Source organism: Aedes albopictus, chromosome 1 (genome assembly GCF_035046485.1).
Source record: "Aedes albopictus strain Foshan chromosome 1, AalbF5, whole genome shotgun sequence".
Lineage (NCBI taxonomy): Eukaryota > Metazoa > Arthropoda > Insecta > Diptera > Culicidae > Aedes > Aedes albopictus.
Genome location: NC_085136.1, coordinates 308,583,772 through 308,609,245, shown reverse-complemented (window position 1 = coordinate 308,609,245; position 25,474 = coordinate 308,583,772). Strand labels below are relative to the sequence as shown.

The 25,474-nt window shown below is 45.7% G+C and overlaps 1 protein-coding gene across 1 annotated transcript in view; it reads left to right on the top strand.

The window, feature by feature from the left end:
* The window catches only part of LOC109621728 (uncharacterized), a 634,920-nt gene that overhangs the window by 576,025 nt on the left and 33,421 nt on the right, over positions 1 to 25,474 (top strand). The window lies entirely within an intron of this gene.

Here is a 25,474-nt window from a genome sequence, read left to right as displayed (position 1 = left end):
CCCGGTGCAAAAAATACACTGAACCCACAACTTGGGCTGACTGCAACTGAGAGATGGTTGGTTTGTTAGGAGGGCGTGAAAGATAAATAAAATTAAAAATATCGTGCAAACCCATTGTCATCGATCAGCGGGCGTTCGCTCGTTCGTTCGACCTCCACACGACCAAACACCTCCGATGGCAGGAAAACAAACAGATTTAATCCAATTACAGAAGCACGGTTCGGTATTGTGTTGACTTGTTGTCACAGGTAGTCACCTGACTTTGTTTACATTATGATTATTATTAATTATGCTGATGCCATCTGGTTTTAAACTAATGTTTCTCGTTAAAACTTTTTTCCGTGTACCACACAAATGACAGATGAAAGCATCTGTCAAATGTCAGTTGAAATCATCTTTTGTCAATAGTGAAACTTCAGTGTTGTATCCTCAGTTTTAGAGGGTTTTAGCAATTCGTTTTCAAGAGTATATAGCAGTTAGGAAGAACTTATCGATTAACTGTCAAACTTCAAATCGCTTGTTCCCTGCACGTAGCGAGTTTGATATCGGAAACTACTGGCGCTCGCAAAATAAACTTCAATTTGGAAACTAATCACCGTAAATTGAAGAATTATCGACACAAAAATGAATTCTCCTAGTTCGAAATGGAACCTCGCCTCGAAGTCATCTGTCATAGCTTCACTCGAGCGATAACCGTCCAACGGTGGCGCCACTGTCGAAGCTGCTCAATGACGACCCGACCGACCCGAATTCCGGTCACGATCCGGAACTAAAGGCCCAAAACGGAGAACCCCCTGATGAGAAATATGAGCGAGTTTTTCCCCGGTTTCCCAATGATGATGATAAGGCGATGCCCCCTCCAACGAGAATGGTTTGCTTCGATCGACTTGGTCCTAGGAGGTGGAGACGCCCAAGCATCTTGAGCGAATTGCAATTATTGATTGTGCCGTCTCATCCCGAACGGAACAACCCCCCTCGGTTTGAGAATCGAGAGGGATGCCGGGGTGCGGATACAATCACAGTTCCGTGCTCGAGAATTTGCTATTTTTGACACGTAGCTCCTAAAGTAGTAGTAGGCTATGGCGAATGGCGAAGGGAGAGGAGCATCATTGCGTCGTGTTTATCAACTTGAAAGTTGGATTTTGTCACGAAACAGATAGTAGCCACGCAGCACATCAAAGATATTTACAGCTGGCGAAGGAGGCTGTGTGTTTTTGTGGGTGATTCGGTTGTTAGGAAGTACGTTTGAGTATTTTCCAAGGAATTATTTATAGCTCCATAAGAAATACAAGGGATGAAAAACAATGCGGAGAAAACTCTCCACAGAATCCGAGAAGATTCTCCACGGAATCGGAGAAGATTCTCCACGGCATCCAGGAGGATTCTGTACAGAATCCGGGAGGATTCTCTACAGAATCCAGGAGGATTCTCTACAGAATCCAGGAGGATTCTCTACAGAATCCAGGAGGATTCTCTACAGAATCCAGGAGGATTCTCTACAGAATCCAGGAGGATTCTCTACAGAATCCAGGAGGATTCTCTACAGAATCCAGGAGGATTCTCTACAGAATCCAGGAGGATTCTCTACAGAATCCAGGAGGATTCTCTACAGAATCCAGGAGGATTCTCTACAGAATCCAGGAGGATTCTCTACAGAATCCAGGAGGATTCTCTACAGAATCCAGGAGGATTCTCTACAGAATCCAGGAGGATTCTCTACAGAATCCAGGAGGATTCTCTACAGAATCCAGGAGGATTCTCTACAGAATCCAGGAGGATTCTCTACAGAATCCAGGAGGATTCTCTACAGAATCCAGGAGGATTCTCTACAGAATCCAGGAGGATTCTCTACAGAATCCAGGAGGATTCTCTACAGAATCCAGGAGGATTATCTACAGAATCCAGGAGGATTCTCTACAGAATCCAGGAGGATTCTCTACAGAATCCAGGAGGATTCTCTACAGAATCCAGGAGGATTCTCTACAGAATCCAGGAGGATTCTCTACAGAATCCAGGAGGATTCTCTACAGAATCCAGGAGGATTCTCTACAGAATCCAGGAGGATTCTCTACAGAATCCAGGAGGATTCTCTACAGAATCCAGGAGGATTCTCTACAGAATCCAGGAGGATTCTCTACAGAATCCAGAAGAATTCTCTACAGAATCCAGAAGGATTATCTACAGAATCCAGGAGGATTCTCTACATAATCCAGGAGGATTCTCTACAGAATCCAGGAGGATTCTCTACAGAATCCAGGAGGATTCTCTACAGAATCCAGGAGGATTCTCTACAGAATCCAGGAGGATTCTCTACAGAATCCAGGAGGATTCTCTACAGAATCCAGGAGGATTCTCTACAGAATCCAGGAGGATTCTCTACAGAATCCAGGAGGATTCTCTACAGAATCCAGGAGGATTCTCTACAGAATCCAGGAGGATTCTCTACAGAATCCAGGAGGATTCTCTACAGAATCCAGGAGGATTCTCTACAGAATCCAGGAGGATTCTCTACAGAATCCAGGAGGATTCTCTACAGAATCCAGGAGGATTCTCTACAGAATCCAGGAGGATTCTCTACAGAATCCAGGAGGATTCTCTACAGAATCCAGGAGGATTCTCTACAGAATCCAGGAGGATTCTCTACAGAATCCAGGAGGATTCTCTACAGAATCCAGGAGGATTCTCTACAGAATCCAGGAGGATTCTCTACAGAATCCAGAAGAATTCTCTACAGAATCCAGGAGGATTCTCTACAGAATCCAGAAGAATTCTCTACAGAATCCAGGAGGATTCTCTACAGAATCCAGGAGGATTCTCTACAGAATCCAGGAGGATTCTCTACAGAATCCAGGAGGATTCTCTACAGAATCCAGGAGGATTCTCTACAGAATCCAGGAGGATTCTCTACAGAATCCAGGAGGATTCTCTACAGAATCCAGGAGGATTCTCTACAGAATCCAGGAGGATTCTCTACAGAATCCAGGAGGATTCTCTACAGAATCCAGGAGGATTCTCTACAGAATCCAGGAGGATTCTCTACAGAATCCAGGAGGATTCTCTACAGAATCCAGGAGGATTCTCTACAGAATCCAGGAGGATTCTCTACAGAATCCAGGAGGATTCTCTACAGAATCCAGGAGGATTCTCTACAGAATCCAGGAGGATTCTCTACAGAATCCAGGAGGATTCTCTACAGAATCCAGGAGGATTCTCTACAGAATCCAGGAGGATTCTCTACAGAATCCAGGAGGATTCTCTACAGAATCCAGGAGGATTCTCTACAGAATCCAGGAGGATTCTCTACAGAATCCAGGAGGATTCTCTACAGAATCCAGGAGGATTCTCTACAGAATCCAGGAGGATTCTCTACAGAATCCAGGAGGATTCTCTACAGAATCCAGGAGGATTCTCTACAGAATCCAGGAGTATTCTCTACAGAATCCAGGAGTATTCTCTACAGAATCCAGGAGGATTCTCTACAGAATCCAGGAGGATTCTCTACAGAATCCAGGAGGATTCTCTACAGAATCCAGGAGGATTCTCTACAGAATCCAGGAGGATTCTCTACAGAATCCAGGAGAATTCTCTACAGAATCCAGGAGAATTCTCTACAGAATCCAGGAGGATTCTCTATAGAATCCAGGAGGATTTTCTACAGAATCCAGGAGGATTCTCTACAGAATCCAGGAGGATTCTCTACAGAATCCAGGAGGATTCTCTACAGAATTCAGGAGGATTCTCTACAGAATCCAGGAGGATTCTCTACAGAATCCAGGAGGATTCTCTACAGAATCCAGGAGGATTCTCTACAGAATCCAGGAGGATTCTCTACAGAATCTAGGAGGATTCTCTACAGAATCCAGGAGGATTCTCTACAGAGTCCAGGAGGATTCTACAGAATCCTGGAGGATTCTCCACAGAATCCAGGAGGATTCTCTACAGTATCTAGGAGGATTCTCTACAGAATCCGGAACGATTCTCTACAGAATCCGGAAAGAAATCTCAACAAATACCGAAGAGGATTTTCCACAGAATCCTTAGAGGGCTCTCCGCAGAATCCTGAGAGGATTCTCCACAGAATCCGAAGTGGATTCTCCACTGAATCCGGGGAGGATTCTTCACAGAATGTATAGAGGATTCTCCTCAGAATCCGGAGAGGATTCTCCACAGAATCCGGAGAGGATTATCCACAGAATCTGGAAAGGATTCTCCACAGAATCTGGAAAGGATTCTCCACAGAATCCTTAGATGGTTCAACACAGAATCCGGAGAGAATTCTTCTCAGAATCCGTACAGGATTCTCCACAGAATTCGGAGAGGATTCTCCACAGAATCCCTAGAAGATTCTTCACAGAATCCAAAGAGGAATTCTCCACTGAATCCGGAGAGGATTCTCCACAGATTCCGGAGAGGATTCTCCACAGAATCCGGAGAGGATTCTGTTGTGGTTTTTACTTGTATACCCCTTTTATACATGTCATGTACGCCTCTGTCTAGCCTGAAATGTCAAAGCGACTCGATGTAATATTTAGTTAATAAAGCAAGCTTCTACCGAAAACACGTATGCAAACATGGTGTCAGAAGTTGCGTAGCTTTTTTTTTCGAATTCCGGCGTCATTACGAAATCGCGGAAAGTGCTTTGAGGAAATATTGGCGTCATAGTGGAACAACTCGGTTTTGCGGAATCTAGTTTAAATCGCGCCGCGGTAACACGAAAGTAGTTCGGTTTCCAGCTAAGATCCATGGAATTTCCCAACGTTGAAAATGGATCCTCAACAGATGAATGCCTACATGCAGAGTCAAAAGGCTGTTTTCGATGCAATGCTACAGCAAATGCAACAATTGAATGCGGCTCCTGCTGCTGCCCGAGCACCTGCCTTTGTTCCACTCCCTCCGCCGTTATCGGTGGATAGTGACATGGAGCAGAACTTCGAGTTTTTCGTCACAAACTGGGAACATTACGGCAAAAGTGTGGGAATAGATAAGTGGCCGAATGACGATAACGAACGCAAAGTTAGTTTGCTCATGTCTGTGATCGGCCAGGCAGCGTTGAAAAAGTACAGTAACTTTGACCTGTCTGTCGCGGAAAAGGCAGATTTGACGCTGGCGATAGCAGCAATCAAGGCAAAAGTTGTCGTCGAAAGGAATGTTAACATTGACAGGCTCGACTTCTTCGAGGCTCGCCAACACCCGGAGGAGTCAATCGAGGACTTTGTTCTCCGTCTGAAGCATTTGGCGAGATTAGCAAAGCTGGGCAACCTTGCGGTGGAACTGGTAACGTTCAAGGTCATCACGGCGAATAGATGGCCACATCTCCGTCAGAAAATGTTGACAAAGACGAACATCACTGAAGCGGAAGCGGTTACATTCTGTCGTAATCAAGAGATTGGAGAAGCCCGTTCAGATTCTTCAAGAGGAGATGTACACAAACTGCAATCAACGTCGAAACTTCCTCGGTGCAAATTTTGCGGAGACCGTCATCAATTCACGAAAGGAACCTGTCCGGCATGGGGAAAGCGTTGTAAAGGATGTGGCGGAAAAAATCACTTCAAGCGAGTTTGCAGAGGAACGACGGAAAAGAAGAAGAGTAAGAAGAAGTCAGTGAAAGTGCTTAAGAAAGAGAACAGTAATTCTGAGCTTTCGAGCTCTGAAACAGATGACAGTGAGTGTGAAAACGAAACCAGTGAAGAAGAAGCGGAAATCAGGAAAATTTATGATAATTCCGGATCTGGAGGAAGAGTGCTGGCAGAGCTACTATTGAAGTTCAACGGGAAATGGAAAGCTGTGAACTGTGAAGTCGACACCGGTGCCGATACGAATATCATTGGTTTGAAGTATCTGCAGAAAACCGCTGAAGGAAGCTGTCAGAAGATAACACCTTCAAAGTATCGCCTCCAGAGCTTTGGAGGGCACGCAATTGAAGTCATGGGAGAGACCCGGATCAGCTGTAAACGCAATGGAAAACGATACAAACTGGTGTTTCAAGTAGTAAATGTTGACCATATTCCGTTGTTGTCAGCAAATGCGAGCAAAGTTCTTGGCTTCGTCAAATTCTGTAACGCTGTTACGTTCTCATCACGTGAAGCATCTCGATCTAATTTGCTTAACGTTTATCGGGTAAGTGCTCTGGAAATTATAAACAAGCATCAGTCCATTTTCGAAGGCTACGGTCGATTTCCCGGAGTAGTATCTCTAGAGGTTGATGAGTCAGTTCCCCCGTGCATTCAACCACCCCGGCGAGTTCCTGTGGCCTTGCGCGCACCGCTCAAGGAAGAATTGGACAACCTTGAAAGGGACGGTATAAGCGAAGGAGCCTAGGCACACTGAATGGGTGAGCAATATTGTCCTGGTCAGACGTGGACACGACAAAACAGCTCCAATAAGAATTTGCCTGGATCCAGTTCGGCTGAACCAAGCACTAAAGCGACCCAATCTACAGTTTGTGACGATTGACGAAATTCTACCGGCACTTGGTAGAGCCAAAGTCTTCACAACCGTCGACGCCAGAAAGGGCTTCTGGCATGTGGTCTTAAGTGAAGAAAGCAGTCGTCTCACCACGTTCTGGACACCGTATGGACGTTTTCGCTGGATCAGACTTCCCTTCGGCATCAGTTCAGCACCAGAGATCTTCCAAATGAAGTTACAAGAGGTGCTGCAGGGTTTGGACGGCGTGGAGTGTATTGCGGATGATGTGCTGGTGTTCGGATGCGGAGATACGTTAGAAGAAGCTTTGATCGACCACAACAAGTGTCTAGTGAAACTTTTGGAATGATTGGATCAAAACGATGTGAAACTGAATCGGAGTAAACTGAAGTTGTGTCAAACGGCCGTGAAGTTTTATGGACATTTGCTAACCGATCAAGGCTTAAAGCCTGACGAGTCTAAAGTGGAATCAATAAAAAACTATCCAGTGCCAACAAACCGCAAAGAACTGCATAGGTTCATCGGAATGGTGAATTATTTGGGACGATTCATTCCGAACCTGAGTGAAAACTTCAGTGTACTCCGAAAACTAATATCCGAGAAAGAACCGTGGATTTGGTCGTCAAATCAACAAGCAGAGTTCGAACGAGTGAAATGTTTAGTGTCCGATGTGAAAACGTTGCGGTATTATGATCCCAATGAACCCTTAGTAATTGAGTGCGATGCAAGCTGTTTTGGCTTGGGTGTAGCGGTTTTCCAACGAAACGGCGTGATTGGCTACGCGTCGCGAACACTCACTGCAACAGAAAGAAATTACGCGCAAATTGAAAAAGAACTACTCGCGAACCTTTTTGCATGTGTGAAGTTTGACCAAATCGTAGTTGGTAATTCGATGGTTACGGTGAAAACGGATCATAAGCCGCTAGTGAATGTGTTCCGAAAGCCTCTGTTGTCAGCGCCTCGTAGACTGCAGCACATGTTGCTGAACCTCCAAAGGTACAATTTGCGAATCGAGTACGTCACAGGAAAGGACAACGTAGTGGCAGATGCGATTTCGCGAGCTCCTTTGGCTGAGTGTCCTGAAGAAGACTGCTTCCGAAAGGCTACTATTTGTGAAGTGTTCCGGAAGATTGAAGAAGTCCAGCTGTCATCGTTCCTCAGCATTTCGGAAGATAACATCAAGGAAATTGTCGAAGAAACATCTCAGGATCTAACGCTGCAAGCAATTATGTCACACGTGCATTCTGGCTGGCCGAGGTCTATATCGCAAGTGCAGGAAGGTGTAAAAGTTTATTTCAAGTACCGGAATGAACTTTCAACACAGGATGGAATGCTGTTCCGTAACGATCGGATTGTGATTCCATATTCCCTTCGTAAAAAGATAACTGATAAAGCCCATGTGAGTCACAACGGCACTGAGTCAACGCTAAAACTAGCACGGGCGAACGTGTTCTGGCCTGGCATGAGTGCGCAGATTCACGAGGCCGTGAAGGAATGCGCGATTTGTGCCAAATATGCTCCATCACAACCGCCAGCTCCGATGCAGACACACCCTATACCAGTCCACCCTTTCCAAATCATATCGATGGACGTGTTTTTCGCCGAATACCGTGGTGACAAAAGGAAGTTCCTCGTCACGGTGGACCACTATTCGGATTTCTTCGAAGTGGATTTACTGAAGGACCTTACACCGAGATCCACGATTGCAGTGTGCAAAGTCAATTTCTCTCGTCACGGCCGACCTCAACTGGTTGTGACTGACAACGGGACAAACTTCGCAAGTCGTGAATGGAAGCAATTTTCTAGTGATTGGGATTTTCGTCACACTACTTCCGCTCCAAACCACCAACAAGCAAATGGAAAAGCGGAGGCTGCGGTGAAGATCGCCAAACAGCTCTTGAAAAAATGCTCGGACTCTGGTACAGACTTCTGGTACGCGCTATTACACTGGCGGAACGTACCAAATAGAATCGATTCCAGTCCAGTGCAGCGTTTGTTCTCGCGTCAAACAAGAAGTGGTCTTCCAACATCGATAAAAAACCTGATGCCTCGTGTAGTGGAAGACGTACCTGAATCCATTGAGGTCAACAGAAAGAAGTCGAAGCAGCAATATGATAGGAAGGCCAAAGTTCTACCTGATCTGGAAGTGGGGGCACCAGTCTATGCCCAGCTGAACCCGGATTCTATGCCCAGCTGAACCCGGATTCTTGCAAACAATGGACTCCAGCAATTGTATCTCTACGGCAAAGCGACAGATCCTTCGTTGTCGATGTGAATGGATCCAGCTATCGAAGGGATCGTAAACATCTGAAGCTACGTAATGAACATCTAACGCCATCAAGGTCTCGCTCGACTCCGGATGTTTCTGAGTTGTCAGATCCGAAACCATCAGCCATCACTAACGGACAGACACCATCGAGGATCACGTATCCCGAGTACACTCCGCACGAGAATCCTTCATCAGCGACTCGGAATGAAGCCAACAGGGAGCCATCGTCAGTAGAACGTCCAACGAGCGCTGCACCTCTAGCGCCAGTGTCGAAGTCTACTCCACTTGCCAGCAGTTCTCAAGTGGACACACCTCGACGTCCAAGAAGAGAAGTGAAAGCGCCAGCTAAGTTTAAAGATTATCTTTTAGATTTTGATTAATCCTAACTATTTATTTCGAATTTCGAAAACGAGAAGATGTTGTGGTTTTTACTTGTATACCCCTTTTATACATGTCATGTACGCCTCTGTCTAGCCTGAAATGTCAAAGCGACTCGATGTAATATTTAGTTAATAAAGCAAGCTTCTACCGAAAACACGTATGCAAACAGATTCTCTACAGAATCCGGAGAGGATTCTCCACAGAATCCGGAGAGGATTCTCCACAGAATCCGGAGACGATTTTAAACAGAATCCGGAGAAGATTCTTCACAGAATCCGGAGAGGATTCTCCACAGAATCCGGAGAGCATTCTCCACAGAATCCGGAGAGGATTCTCCACAGAATCCGGAGAAGATTCTACACAGAATCCGGAGAGGATTCTTGACAGAATCCGGAGAGGATTCTCCACAGAATCCGGAGAGGATTCTCCACAGAATCTGGAGAGGATTCTCCACAGAATCCAAAAAGGATTCTCCACATAATCTGGAGAGGATTCTCCACTGAATCCGGAGATGATTCTCCACAGAATCCGGAGAGGATTCTTCACAGAATCCGCAGAGGATTCTCCACAGAATCCGGAGAGGATTCTCCACAGAATCCGGAGAGGGTTCTCCACAGAATCCGGGGAGGATTCTCCACAGAATCCGGAGAGGATTCTCCACAGAATCCGGAGGGGATTTTCCACAGAATCCTGAGAGGATTCTCCACAGACTCCGGAAAAAATTCACCACAAATCTAGAGAGGATTCCCCACAGAATCCAGAGAGGGGTTCTCCACAGAATTCTGAGAGGATTCTCCACAGGATTCGGAGAGGATTCTTCATAGAATTCGGATAGGATTCTCCACAGAATTCGGATAGGATTCTCACCAGAATCCGGAGAGGTACCTCCATAGAATCCAAAGAGGAATCTCTTCAGAATCCGGGAGGATTCTTCACAGAATCCGGAGAGGATTCTCTACAGAATCCGAAGAGGATTCTCCCCAGAATCCAGGATGATTCTTCACAGAATCCGGGAGTATTCTTCACAGATTCCAGAGAGGATTCTCCACAGAATCCGGGGAGGATTCTTCACAGAATCCGGACAGGATTCTCCACAGAATCCGGACAGGATTCTCCACAGAACCTGTAGAGGATTCTCCACAGAATCCGGAGAGGATTCTCCACAGAATCCGGAGAGGATTTTCCACAGAATCCGGAGAGGATTCTCAACAGAATCCGGAGAGGATTCTCAACAGAATCCGGAGAGGATTCTCCACAGAATTTGGAGAGGATTCTCCACAGAATCTGGAAAAGATTCTCCACAGAATGCGGAGAGGATTCTCCACAGAATCCGGAGAGGACTCTCCACAGAATCCGGAGAGGACTCTCCACAGAATCCGGAGGGGATTTTCCACAGAATCCGGAGAGGATTCTCCACAGAATCCGGAGAGGATTCTCCACAGAATCCTGAGAGGATTCTCCACAAAATCTGGAGACCACTCTCCACAGAATCTGGAGAGGATTCTCCACAGAATCCGAAGAGGATTCTCAACAGAATCCGGAGAGGATTCTCCACAGAATTTGGAGAGGATTCTCCACAGAATCCGGAAAAGATTCTCCACAGAATCTGGAAAAGATTCTCCACAGAATGCGGAGAGGATTCTCCACAGAATCCGGAGAGGACTCTCCACAGAATCCGGAGAGGACTCTCCACAGAATCAGGAGGGGATTTTCCACAGAATCCGGAGAGGATTCTCCACAGAATCCGGAGAGGATTCTCCACAGAATCCGGAAAGGATTCTCCACAGAATCCGGAGAGGATTCTCCACAGAATCCGGAGAGGATTCTCCACAGAATCCGGAGAGGATTCACCACAGAATCCGGAGAGGATTCTCCACAGAATCCTGAGAGGATTCTCCACAAAATCTGGAGACCACTCTCCACAGAATCTGGAGAGGATTCTCCACAGAATCCGAAGAGGATTCTCAACAGAATCCGGGAGGATTTTCCAGAATTTGGTGAGGATTCTCCACAGAATCCTGAGCAGGGATGGCAAAAATACTTTTTTCTCTTTTCCGTTCATCGATACTGGCAGTAAAATAAAAACAAAACAACGGCAGCACCAATACTATCAGACGCCGCGCCGACGGCAGTAAAGCAGACGCTTGATGGTTTTCGCTTCCCCACGATAATATTTATGAGCAGTCATGCTGAGGCGGGTGATTGCGAAAAATGTCAAATATTTTCAACTGCTAATAACTCGCTTGTTTTAATAAATAATTTAAATCGATTTGCACAAATAGCTAGAGCACACTCCTAGCTTTGTGATGCATGTAAAGAAGTTTGTCTAGAAGCGGTTTGAAATGCAGAAAAATGCGAAAACGCGAGAGACAGAAATTTTTGTCGTCGTTGTGCTCGAGTACTTTCGCTCTCGCGCTTGGAAACCGTTTCGAGGAAGAAGGTTGCAGGAAAAAAAAAATGTTATGACATTTATTTTTCGAACAGTTTGAGTTTGGCTGGGCCTATGATGTTCGTGTGGAAAAATGTCAAATGTACAGCCGGTAACCGTTTTTTCCGGTACATTTCTCATCCCTGATCCTGAGAAGATTCCCCATAGAATCCAGAGAGCATTCTCCAGAAATCCAGAGAGGATTCTTTACAGAATTCGAAGAGGATTCTTCACAGAATCCGGAGAGGATTCTTCACAGAATCCGGAGAGGATTCTTCACAGAATCCGGAGAGGATTCTTCACAGAATCTGGAGAGGATTCTTTACAGAATCAGGAGAGGATTCTCCATAGAATCCGGAGAGGATTCTCCATAGAATCCGGAGAGGATTCTCCATAGAATCTGGAGATGATTTTCCACAGAATCTGGAGAGGGTTCTCCACAGAATCTAGAGAGGATTCTCCACAGATTCCGAACATGGAAACTGATTGTTCTCATAACAAAAAGTGAAATTGACAGTTGAGAAAGCACATAATAATTGAGATTTCCGTTTAAATTCGATTCAAACCGTTATCAACAGCTTTCAAAAGGTAAATTACGTTTCGTAAACAAGATGCCTACGTTTCGTTCTCCCACCCCGAAACCACACAAATGGCTCATTTCGCAATCTTAATTAAATTTTGCGTCCTGTTGCGCGTGGTTTATGAACACAAAGTCGTCATGGTTGCTCTCGAAGCAACCCTAAATTACCACGTCAAAAGACCTTACGCACCAGTAAAACCACCACAGGTGAGAAGTGCGTCTGCTGGTATTTACCTGTCTGTGTTGGGAAAGGTTTCCTTCAACTGAAACTCAACGCGAACTTGAATGCTATCAGAGAATGGCACCATGGCGACCAAACAACAGCGCGAGGTAATTAATTTCGATTAGGTTCCTACCCCTCCTGGTTCCTGATGGTTATTCGATTTTGAAAGCCAGCCGTAGGATAGGACTGTTTCCGACCTAGACGAGACGAGTGCTCGTTTCCAAGAACAACAAACTCGTAGCGGTTGCTGTGATCTTCATTAGAAGCCTGCTCTTGACACGTGACACCAGGTTGGCTTGCGTTCTAACCAGGCGTCTCTGGTAAACGAATTTCGTCTATTTTTGAAAATATCTCGAATCGAAATTCTTCTGCACCACAGTCACGTTCATCGACAGCCTTCGTTCCTATTGGTAGCTATGGATTCCCGATTATGGAACCGCCCATAATCGAAAAATGCACTTTGCATGTTCGATTTCAATCCGACCGATAGCGAGGGAGTCGTAAAATTATTCAAATTCGTCCATTCAACGTTATTCCCGTCGTCGCGTCGCCACGTTGGAGAAGAAAGTCGTGTCATTTTTTACCATCCTCCTAAAACGGCAGACGGCCATGACATTACGACGAACGAACGAGGGAGCGGACATAGTGTTGTGCAGGGGTGCAATGAACTCTGTCTGTGAGTAGAGACGCCATATCCGATGGCGACCACAAAGCATGCGATGTTTATTTTGGTTTTGCTTGTGGGGATAAAGAAAAGCATAAACAATGCGAGGGGTAGGACAGTCCATGCAGCATGCATGAGGGTGGGCGAGTTCGATGATGATGGCGACGTGACGTGATTGAATGTTTTGTTGGGTTTATTATCAGAACTGCGGGGTGTTCTGTTCCTGAACAAAAGGACACAAAAGAAATCGTCGAAACCGGACGGAATTATGTGCAATGTGCGACATGAGCTGTTTCTTGAGAAATGTGGGCAACCCTGCTAGACTGTTTTCTTAATGTGAATCGATTGACGACGCCTTGCAGCTCCGTCTCTGCCGATGGCTGCCAGGAGCGGGTTCGATGGAACTGAGGCGTCTAGACAGGGAACGTGCCTTGTTATCTTCTGTTTCGTTTATAGAGTGGACGATTATGGTTGTGACCTGAGGATGGGACAGCTTCCGACGATTAGAATTTCTTTGGAAGCAAACAAGTTGATGCTTCAACAAAATGCTCGTTGAAAGGAAGTCCAACGAGTTCCTGGAATGCATTTCAACTAAGTTCTGGAAGGACTTTCAACGAATTCCTGGAAGGAATTCCAACGCATTCCTGGGAGGAATTCCCACGAATTTCTGGAAGGAATTCCCACGAATTTCTGGAAGGAATTCCCACGAATTTCTGGAAGGAATTCCCACGAATTTCTGGAAGGAATTCCCACGAATTTCTGGAAGGAATTCCTACGAGTTCCTGGAAGGAATTCCTACGAATTCCTGGAAGGAATTCCCACGAATTCCTGGAAGGAATTCCCACGAATTCCTGGAAGGGATTCCCACGAATTCCTGGAAGGAATTCCCACGAATTCCTGGAAGGAATGCCCACGAATTCCTGGAAGGAATTCCCACGAATTCCTGGAAGGAATTCCCACGAATTCCTGGAAGGAATTCCCACGAATTCCTGGAAGGAATTCCCACGAATTCCTGGAAGGAATTCCCACGAATTCCTGGAAGGAATTCCCACGAATTCCTGGAAGGAATTCCCACGAATTCCTGGAAGGAATTCCCACGAATTCCTGGAAGGAATTCCCACGAATTCCTGGAAGGAATTCCCACGAATTCCTGGAAGGAATTCCAACGAATTCCTGGAAGGAATTCCAACGAATTCCTGGAAGGAATTCCAACGAATTCCTGGAAGGAATTCCAACGAATTCCTGGAAGGAATTCCAACGAATTCCTGGAAGGAATTCCAACGAATTCCTGGAAGGAATTCCAACGAATTCCTGGAAGGAATTCCAACGAATTCCTGGAAGGAATTCCAACGAATTCCTGGAAGGAATTCCAACGAATTCCTGGAAGGAATTCCAACGAATTCCTGGAAGGAATTCCAACGAATTCCTGGAAGGAATTCCAACGAATTCCTGGAAGGAATTCCAACGAATTCCTGGAAGGAATTCCAACGAATTCCTGGAAGGAATTCCAACGAATTCCTGGAAGGAATTCCAACGAATTCCTGGAAGGAATTCCAACGAATTCCTGGAAGGAATTCCAACGAATTCCTGGAAGGAATTCCAACGAATTCCTGGAAGGAATTCCAACGAATTCCTGGAAGGAATTCCAACGAATTCCTGGAAGGTATTCCAACGAATTCCTGGAAGGAATTCCAACGAATTCCTGGAAGGAATTCCAACGAATTCCTGGAAGGAATTCCAACGAATTCCTGGAAGGAATTCCAACGAATTCCTGGAAGGAATTCCAACGAATTCCTGGAAGGAATTCCAACGAATTCCTGGAAGGAATTCCAACGAATTCCTGGAAGGAATTCCAACGAATTCCTGGAAGGAATTCCAACGAATTCCTGGAAGGAATTCCAACGAATTCCTGGAAGGAATTCCAACGAATTCCTGGAAGGAATTCCAACGAATTCCTGGAAGGAATTCCAACGAATTCCTGGAAGGAATTCCAACGAATTCCTGGAAGGAATTCCAACGAATTCCTGGAAGGAATTCCAACGAATTCCTGGAAGGAATTCCAACGAATTCCTGGAAGGAATTCCAACGAATTCCTGGAAGGAATTCCAACGAATTCCTGGAAGGAATTCCAACGAATTCCTGGAAGGAATTCCAACGAATTCCTGGAAGGAATTCCAACGAATTCCTGGAAGGAATTCCAACGAATTCCTGGAAGGAATTCCAACGAATTCCTGGAAGGAATTCCAACGAATTCCTGGAAGGAATTCCAACGAATTCCTGGAAGGAATTCCAACGAATTCCTGGAAGGAATTCCAACGAATTCCTGGAAGGAATTCCAACGAATTCCTGGAAGGAATTCCAACGAATTCCTGGAAGGAATTCCAACGAATTCCTGGAAGGAATTCCAACGAATTCCTGGAAGGAATTCCAACGAATTCCTGGAAGGAATTCCAACGAATTCCTGGAAGAAATTCCAACGAATTCCTGGAAGGAATTCCAACGAATTCCTGGAAGGAATTCCAACGAATTCCGGAAAGGATTCTCCACAGAATCCGGAGAGGATTCTCTACAGAATCCGGAGAGGATTCTCTACAGAATCCGGAGAGGATTCTCCACAGAATCCGGAGAGGATTCTCCACAGAATCCGGAGACGATTCTCCACAGAATCCAGAGACGATTCTCCACAGAATCCGGAGGCGATTCTCCACAGAATCCGGAGAGGATTCTTCACAGAATCCGGAAAGGATTCTCCACAGAATCCGGAGAGGATTCTTCACAGAATCCGGAGAGGATTCTCCACAGAATCCGGAGAGGATTTTCCACAGAATCCGGAGAGGATTCTCCACAGAATCCGGAGAGGATTCTCCACAGAATCCGGAGAGGATTCTCCACAGAATCCGGAGAGGATTCTCCACAGAATCCGGAGAGTATTCTCCACAGAATCCGGAGAGGATTCTCCACAGAATCCGGAGAGTATTCTCCACAGAATCCGGAGAGGATTCTCCACAGAATCCGGAGAGGATTCTCCACAGAATCCGGAGAGGATTCTCCACAGAATCCGGAGAAAATTCTCCACAGAATCCGGAGAGGATTCTCCACAGAATCCGGAGAGGATTCTTCACAGAATCCGGAGAGGATTCTTCATAGACTCCTGAGAAAATTCTCCACAGAATCCGAAGAGGATTGTTCACAGAATCCGGAGAGGATTCTCCATAGAATCGGCAGTTGATTCTCCTCAGAATCCGGAGAAAATTCTCCACTGAATCCGAAAGGGATTCATCTCAGCATCCAGAGAGGATTCTTCGCAGAATCCGGAGAGGATTATCCACAGAATTAGGACAGGATTCCCCACCGAAACCGGAGAGGATTCTCCACAGAATCCGGAGAGGATTCTCCACAGAGTCCGGAGATGATTCTCCACAGATTGCTGAGAGGATTCTCCACAAAATCCACAAAATCCGGAGAGGATTCTCCACAGAATCCGGAGAGGATTCTCTACAGAATCCGGAGACGATTCTCCACAGAATCCGGAGACGATTCTCCACAGAATCCGGAGACGATTCTCCACAGAATCCGGAGACGATTCTCCACAGAATCCGGAGAGGATTCTCTACAGAATCCGGAGAGGATTCTCCACAGAATCCGGAGAGGATTCTCCACAGACTCCGGAGAATATTCTCCACAGAATCCGGAGAAGGTTTTCCACAGAATCCGGAGAGGAATCTCCACAGAATCTGGAGAGGATTTTTCACAAAATCCGAGGAGGATTCCTGACCGTAATGGTCAAGAAATTTGACACAGCAATTCCCATTTTGTTTACCGTTTCTTCTTAACTCCGTACTGCGGTCAAGAAAAATAAAAATATTTCTCATTACTTGAGCGATATCTTGACTGAATCTTCCACGCATCAAGATAGGCCAAGAAATTTCATGTGATCTGAGTACTACCCATAAATCTTTAAATACTTTGACGGTTGACAGTTAAACCAGCGGCGTCATGGTCGCAATTTTTTCCGCAGTCAAGTTCGCAGATTGTGAACAATCCTCGGTACTCACTTTACGTAATTTATGTTTAGTCCCTTACTGTCAGAGCTGTCAGATCAGTGTAACACGCTAAATAAAATTTACACAAAAGGCAATTTACACGGAAAAAAATACACGGTTATGAATATTTATTGGGTACCGGACTGGTCACCGAAAATTTGATCGTTTTCTTTGGTACATCGAGGTCTTGAAATTAGTCTATGGTTAAACGATAAGTGAGATTACAGCAACGCCGTGACTATTGCTACCGCTAAATACCATTTGTTGAATTTCATTCTTCACAGTCTACAGGTAATATTCACTCTCAAATGCATCTGTTACACTTGCTCCATGACTTCATATAAAATATTGAGTTAATCTGGGCATCTTTTCGCAGTAAAAACTTTTAATTTACTTTCCAAGATAACGCCGTCAGCCGCCATCTTTGCTCACACAGTCATCGTAGCAGCCGCAGCCAGCATACCTCTCGCTTCAAAAGTCACCCGAAACTAGTGTTCAACTTCTAACTTTGAGTTTTTCCACAACTTGCCGAAAAAAAAACTTCTCTTCGCTGACTAGATATAAAACTGCGCCTTCCTGCAGTGCACAGTGGTGCAGATTTGCTCACATATTCCCCACGTCACCACCGAAAATGACAGCTCCCGCTGTCGTTGGATTCGAGGGGATTGTGACTTTGTCAACCACATAATTATTATCGCTTTTCGGTGCGGGAACAAACGATTTGACGTTTGAGCTGTCAGTTTTATCGATCAACTGTCAATCGCCGCAAGACAAACGCCAAATCGTTTGATTTCAACTCGAAAGCGAGAATTATGGAGCTACTTTTGAATCTCACACGGACTTATCGGGATTTTTATCCGAAAAAAAACTAGTGTCATTCCCCTTAGTCGAATACGAAGAAATTCAAATGCCGATGCAGCACTATGCCAGTTATGACGGCTAGTTTGCACCAACCGGGGAGTTTGCATTTCTATTCGTCGCCGCTGCTGGGAACATAATTTTCGACCAGCTGCTAGTGAAAATGTGCGAGAAATTATCTCCCGTCCCAGAGGGGTAGGACACTTGCTTACTGCTGGGTGAAAACAACGCCAACTTCTCGCAGTATATTGGCATTTGTACGAGCTAGCAGTCATAAAAGACAGAATCACATCGACAATGGCGTGAATTCTGCTAGCAGAACCACCGCCTGCAAGTTAGGCAATTCGCTCGACAAAATAATTTTGACAGATGGCGACGACATACGTGGCACGATGCTCGGAAATAGCAATCGAACGGCGACGCCTGCTGTGTGCCAGCGTGTTCGTTGTTCGTTGGCCGCATAAATCAGTTGTCGTCATCCTCGTTGTTGTCGAAATCAGAAAGCGTTCTTCTCGTCTAGAACCGCACCGGGTTATTGGGTGTTGTTGGTTGTTCTAATGGCGGCAATAATTTTGCAGCTGAAAGCTGACGCTTGTCACATCCGACCCTGACTACTGGAACTAGAACCAGAACAAAGGATTTTTTGTCACAAACAGACTTGCCAATCGTGAACGATGGGGGTTTGTTGTTGTGATCCAAGCGGAAGCCTGTATTTAGGCGGAATCTCGGTGCTTTGAGAAACAGATGGCGCCCGTAAGCTTGGAACTCCCTTCTGCAACGGAAGCACTATTTACATGGAAATTATCTCGTTTCTCGGTGCGATGGGATAAATCTTACACGGCTACCGTTCGGGCTTCCTTGAGCCGGTAGACGAACGTCTCCACCAGGAAGGTAATTTATTTGTAATGAAGCTCGCGCTCATCGTTACTATATGTGCTCACTCGAGTCTGTACGTTCCTCGGTACACGTTCACGCTGTCAAGGGAAATTATATCTTCTTAAGCCGCTTGTTGTGTACTCTCTGCCTGCTGTCGACGGAATGGGCGAGCGTGGATTCCGGCTAATTCATGCATGATAATCTCATTCAGCCTTTGTTGTGTGGGGAGAAGGATGATGTTTTCTTCGGAAATGCAGAGAATTTCTGATGTTTTAAGAGCTTTGGAGGCTTTAGATGTGATGACCGGTCCCATGTTTTGATATAAGTCGTGTCTCCAGCTGATAACAAGTAATATTTAATACTCGCCAAAGTAGAAGGCATTCATGACTAGTGAGCGAGCATAGCATGCCTCGTTTGACAGTTAATCGATAAGTTTTGCGTTATCAGCTATCGTACAAAAAGCACATATTGGTCAATATATTTTTAGCAAGATCGATTTTGAGCACGAAAGTTTTCCATTTCGAAACAGAGAGCTTTGCTCCCAGGTTGTACCGTATGGCAGTTAAACGATAGGTTTTTTTAATCTGATATTTTTTCTCGACAGAGTCATTAGAACCTGTCAAATTCAATTACCTTCGATTTCCGAACTGAGTATCTTGACATTTTATCGATTAATGATGCGAGCATCTAGTTTGTTTTATTAGACAGTTAATCGATAAGTTTTGTTGGTCAATATCAAACCATACTTCCAATTTGTGTTTCCTTGCAACAAAAAATGAAAAACTTTCGCGGTAAAAATCTTTTTTGCTAAGTAATGCTCGAAACGTCGAAAGACAAAACGTCGAATACTAAAACTACAACAGGGAAGATATATCGAAAACGATAAATCTAAGTAAATTGTGAGTTCTTTATTCTTTAAGATTGAAGGATTCGCCATTGATATAACCGTTATAATTGAGATTTCCAACGCAGTTTTCTGGTTCAAAACTGAAACGTTTTGACATCTAACCGTTTGTACGGTATGACAGTTAAACGATAAGTTCATTATTTATCTGAGTTCTGCTCTCGACACAAACAGCCATTTAAACCGGTCAGATTCAGTTAACTTCGACTTGTTTTGTTGAACATCCTGACAGTTAATCGATAAGTGATGTCAGAAAGCACGTTTCCCATGAAAGTGCGTGATTAATTGTGGTTGGTAACCATTAAAAGTCACGCGGAAAAGCACTTGATTCAAACAATAATGTTTTATCGTTTCCAAAACAAACAACCTACTCAATCCCAACAACACTCCGAACAAAATGTCTCGATTATTTCAATGAGCTCGCTGACAGCCGAACAAAAGTGCTGCCATCTTCAAATCGCAACTTCTTTGTCCACATTCCGAAGAAAGAAGGTACAACGGCGACATTTGGTGCGGCCGTGCCACTACACACGGCGGTTTCCTTTACTGAGGAACGCTCTGGCACCCGGCCCAATGTCATTTGTTTCCCTCCGACCGACAACGCAGCAGGCGACATCCTGGTGAAAGCGATCCTCCGGTATCCTTCGTTCCTCTCGTTTCAGCCTACTTTGTCGCGCAAATTTCCTAAAAGAAAAACGATGCTGAACAGCGCGGTGGCAGGCGAGGTGGCAGGCAGCATCGCACCACCTACTAGGATGAAAAGCTTTTACGTGTCCAAGTTTTTTTGTGTTCCCAACACGAGATTTCTATACGTTCTTTTTCCTGATCCGGACCGGGTGGAGGAACTTATTCCTTGTACTCGATTTGTGTGAGAAATGTATGCCGTTTACGCCTTTAAGGTAGGCCGTGCGGTTACACGCCACTGAAAAATCTGACAATTGATTCGGTCCGATGACGTTAAAACGATATAAACGGTCAGATGAGACAGAACTAAATTTGATGAGAAGTTTCCTAATGTTATGGAATAAAACTTCTCCAACGAAACAACTTCTTTCGCCTACTAAGGCCTCAAAACTACGTCCCTATTAACCGGCGTCCAGAACCGAAATCATCCGCCTCTTCAGAAATATATGACGTTTACCATTCATTACCGGAGTGGACAGAGTCCATTCATCGGAAATGATCCGATTATCGTCGTCAGTCATACGTGCTCTCGCACGTATAGGTACCTTCGTCAGTCACTCGCATATCCTAATTAAAGGTTTTTCGCACGGTCCTGCCTCATTCCGTTACAGTCGTACCGCAGACAAACAGACATCTCCTTGAACGCACTTCTTTAGAACGGTCTCTCGTCTTTTAGGCAATTAGTTCAAATTCTCAGAACGGGGTCTTAGTAGTTAGCAAATGCCTCGCTTACGGTGCTCGCATCGTTTCCACTTCAACACTTAGAAAGAATCACCGACTTCGGTAATGTTTTACCGAAATCTCCCCCGTTAAGTTTGTTTTACAGGAAAAAAAAATCAGTAAAGCTTGCAACTTTGACCGCACTTCGTTAGAGTTTGACAGATAAACGATAAGATTTTACCAAAATTTGGTATTTTTTACAGAGTTTCGTTCAAAACCCGTTACCGACGCTCAGCAGTTGAGATTACGGTAAAAATCGCCGAACGCGACTGTGTCTGTTTGACGTTCGCTCACTATCGCCACCTAGTGAGCGCTCCGCAAAACAGTGCGATTAGCATTAGGCGATTATTAATATATCCATGACGATGACTTCAACCGCAAATTCTCCCAAGTATTACGTCTGTTTGTCTGTGCCCACAGAGCAGCAGATAGAGATGACGGTGGATGCCATAGCGTTACTTTCATCGCGTCACGTCACCGTCATCTGGCAGTGGTGGCCAATTCTGATCAGGAAGATGACGAATGGATTTATGTACGATTTTGCTGCTGGGCATCTCCCTTACCTACCTACCTACCTATCTGGTCAGGTATTTTGATACTGCGGCTTAGCGGAGGATGGGACGGTGAATTTCTGGCGATATTTGAGACCATGATTTGTGATCTGCAGATAAGCATTGATAAGCTTTGACAGTTGAGTGGCTATTGATATCCACGGTTGAGGTGTAATTTGGCCACCATACTTTCACTGGAAGTGACGCAAATTTTATGGACAGTTTTACGTTTCGCAAGGGTTTTTATTGATCCGGAGAGGATTCTCCACAGAATCGGGAGAGGATTCTTCACAGAATCCGGAGAGGATTCTCCACAGAATCCGGAGAGGATTCTCCACAGAATCCAGAAAGGATTCTCCACAAAATCCGGAGGAGATTCTCCAAGAATCCGGAGAGGATTCTCCGCAGAATCCGGAGAGGATTCTCCACAGAATCCGGAGAGGATTCTCCACAGAATCGGGAGAGGATTCTTCACAGAATCCGGAGAGGTTTCTCCACAGAATCCTGAGAGGATTCTCCAAAAAATCTGGAGAGGATTATCCACAGCATCCGCAGTGGATTCTCCACAGCATCCGGTGAGGCTTGTTCACAGAATCCGGAAAGGATTCTCCACAGAATCCGGGAGGATTCTCCACAGAATCCGGGAGGATTCTCTACAGAATCCGGGAGGATTCTCCACAGAATCCGGGAGGATTCTCCACAGAATCCGGGAGGATTCTCCACAGAATCCGGGAGGATTCTCCACAGAATCCGGGAGGATTTTCCACACAATCCGGAGAGGATTGTTCACACAATCTGGAGAGGATTCTCCACAGAATCCAGAGAGGATTCTCCACAGAATCCGAAGAGGATTCTCCACAGAATCCGGAGAGGATTCTCCACAGAATTCGGAGAGGATTCTCCACAGAATCCAGAGAGGATTTTTGAACGAATCCTGAGATGATTCTCCACAGAATACGGAGTGGATTGTACACAGAAACCGGAGAGGATTCACCACAGAATCCGGAGAGGATTCTCCACAGAATCCGGAAAAGATTCTCCACAGAATCCGAAAAGGATTCTCCACAGAATCCGGAGAAAATTCTTCACATAATTTGGAGAGGATTCTCCGCAGAGTTCGGAGAACATTCTCCACAGAATCCGAAGAGGATTTTCCACAGAATCCGGAGAGAATCTTCAACAGAATCTGGAGAGGATTCTTCACAGAATCCGGAGAGGATTCTTGACAGAATCCGGAGAGGATTCTTCACAGAATCCGGAGAGGATTCTTCACAGAATCCGGAGAGCATTCTGCACAGAATCCGGAGAGGATTCTGCACAGAATCCGGAGAGGATTCTGCAGAGAATTCTGAGAGGATTCTGCACAGAATCCGGAGAGGATTCTTCACAGAATCCGGAAAGGATGCATCACAGAATCCGGAGAGGATGCTCCACAGAATCCGGAGAGGATTCTTCACAGAAACCGGAGAGAATTCTTCACAGAATCCGGAAAGGATTCTTTACAGAATCCGGAGTGGATTCTTCACAGAATCCGGAGAGGATTCTTCACAGAATCCGGAGAGGATTCTTCACAGAATCCGGAGAGGATTCTCCACAGTATCCGGAGAGGATTCTCCACAGAATCCGGAGAGGATTCTCCACAGAATCCGGAGAGGATTCTCCACTGAATCCGGGAGGATTCTCCACTGAATCCGGAGAGGATTCTCCACAGAATCCGGAGAGGATTCTCCACAGAATCCGGAGAGGATTCTCCACAGAATCTGGGGAGAATTCTTCACAGAATCCGAAGAGGATTCTCCACTGAATCCGGAGAGTGTTCTTCACGGAATCCGGAGAGGGTTCTCCACAGAATCTGGGGAGAATTCTTCACAGAATCCGAAGAGGATTCTCCACAGCTTCCGGAGAGGATTCTTCACAGAATCCTGAGAGAATTCTTCACATAATCCGGAAAGGATTTTCCACAGAATCCTGACAGGATTCACCACAGAATCCGGAGAGAATTCTCCTTAAAATCTGGAGAGGATTTTCCAAGAATCCGGAGAGGATTCTTCACAGAATCCAGAGAGGGTTCTCCACAGAATCCGGGAAGGGTTCTCCACAGAATCCGGAGAGGATTCTCCACAGAATCCGGGAGGATTCTCCACAGAATCCGGAGAGGATTCTCCACAGAATCCGGAGAGGATTCTCCACAGAATCCGGAGAGGATTCTCCACAGAATCCGGAGAGGATTCTCCACAGAATCCGAAGAGGATTCTCCACAGAATCCGGAGAGGATTCTCCACAGAATCCGGAGAGGATTCTCCACAGAATCCGGAGAGGATTCTCCACAGAATCCGGAGAGGATTCTCCACAGAATCCGGAGAGGATTCTCCACAGAATCCGGAGAGGATTCTCCACAGAATCCGGAGAGGATTCTCCACAGAATCCGGAGAGGATTCTCCACAGAATCCGGAGAGGATTCTCCATAGAATCCGGGAGGATTCTCCATAGAATCCGGGAGGATTCTCCACAAAATCCGGGAGGATTCTCCACAGAATCCGGGAGGATTCTCCATAGAATCCGAGAGGATTCTTCACAGAATCCGGGAGGATTTTCCACAGAATCCGGGAGGATTCTCCACAGAATCCGGAAGGATTCTCCACAGAATCCGGGAGGATTCTCCACAGAATCCGGGAGGATTCTCCACAGAATCCGGGAGGATTCTCCACAGAATCCGGGAGGATTCTCCACAGAATCCGGGAGGATTCTCCACAGAATCCGGGAGGGTTCTCCACAGAATCCGGGAGGATCCTCCACAGAATCCGGGAGGATTCTCCACAGAATCCGGGTGGATTCTCCACAGAATCCGGGAGGATTCTCCACAGAATCCGAAAAGGATTCTCCACAGAATCCGAAAAGGATTCTCCACAGAATCCGGGACGATTCTCCACAGAATCCGGGAGGATTCTCCACAGAGTCCGGGAGGATTCTCCACAGAAGCCGGAGAGGATTCTCCACAGAATTCGGAGAGGATTCTCCACAGAATCCGGAGAGGATTCTCCACAGAATCCGGAGAGGATTCTCCACAGAATCCGGAGAGGATTCTCCACAGAATCCGGAGAGGATTCTCCACAGAATCCGGAGAGGATTCTCCACAGAATCCGGAGAGGATTCTCCACAGAATCCGGAGAGGATTCTCCACAGAATCCGGAGAGGATTCTCCACAGAATCCGGAGAGGATTCTCCACAGAATCCGGAGAGGATTCTCCACAGAATCCGGAGAGGATTCTCCACAGAATCCGGGAGGATTCTCCACAGAATCCGGAGGGCGTTTTGCTCAGCAAAACTGACAGCACTGCAAAACTCTTCAAATTTTTCATTTAGCGGACCTGCAACTAAGAATCCATGCAACGAGCGAACGGCCGCTGTACTTTCAATCTATAGAAAACAAAGTGGCTATTTCAAAAGAATCGGTTGCTGCCATATCCTGCCAGATGGGCAATAATGCGTTTAAAACATCTTTCAGTGAAGATGCCTCGTATTATTTTGATTCTTTCCTTCACAATACTGCAAAAGTGGCGGTAGGAAAATAAAATCGCTCAGCTTCTTCCGGTCTGAACTCACTGCATACAGCATCGTCGTCGCCATCTACCGTCCGTCTAACAGCAGAGAGGGAAATGCAATTTCCTTTGGGCAATTACTGAAGCTATAGTGTTGCTTGTTGTTGTTATTGTTCTTGGTGTCCCTGTTGCTCCCCATCGCTATCATTGTCGGAAGGAAGACGATTTCAAGAAGAGTAGTAGATTGGTATTATTTTTATACTCACTGCTTCGGAATAGGCAGATGCCAAGATAAGTGTATTTGTGCCTTTTCTTAGCACTTTTTTCCCCA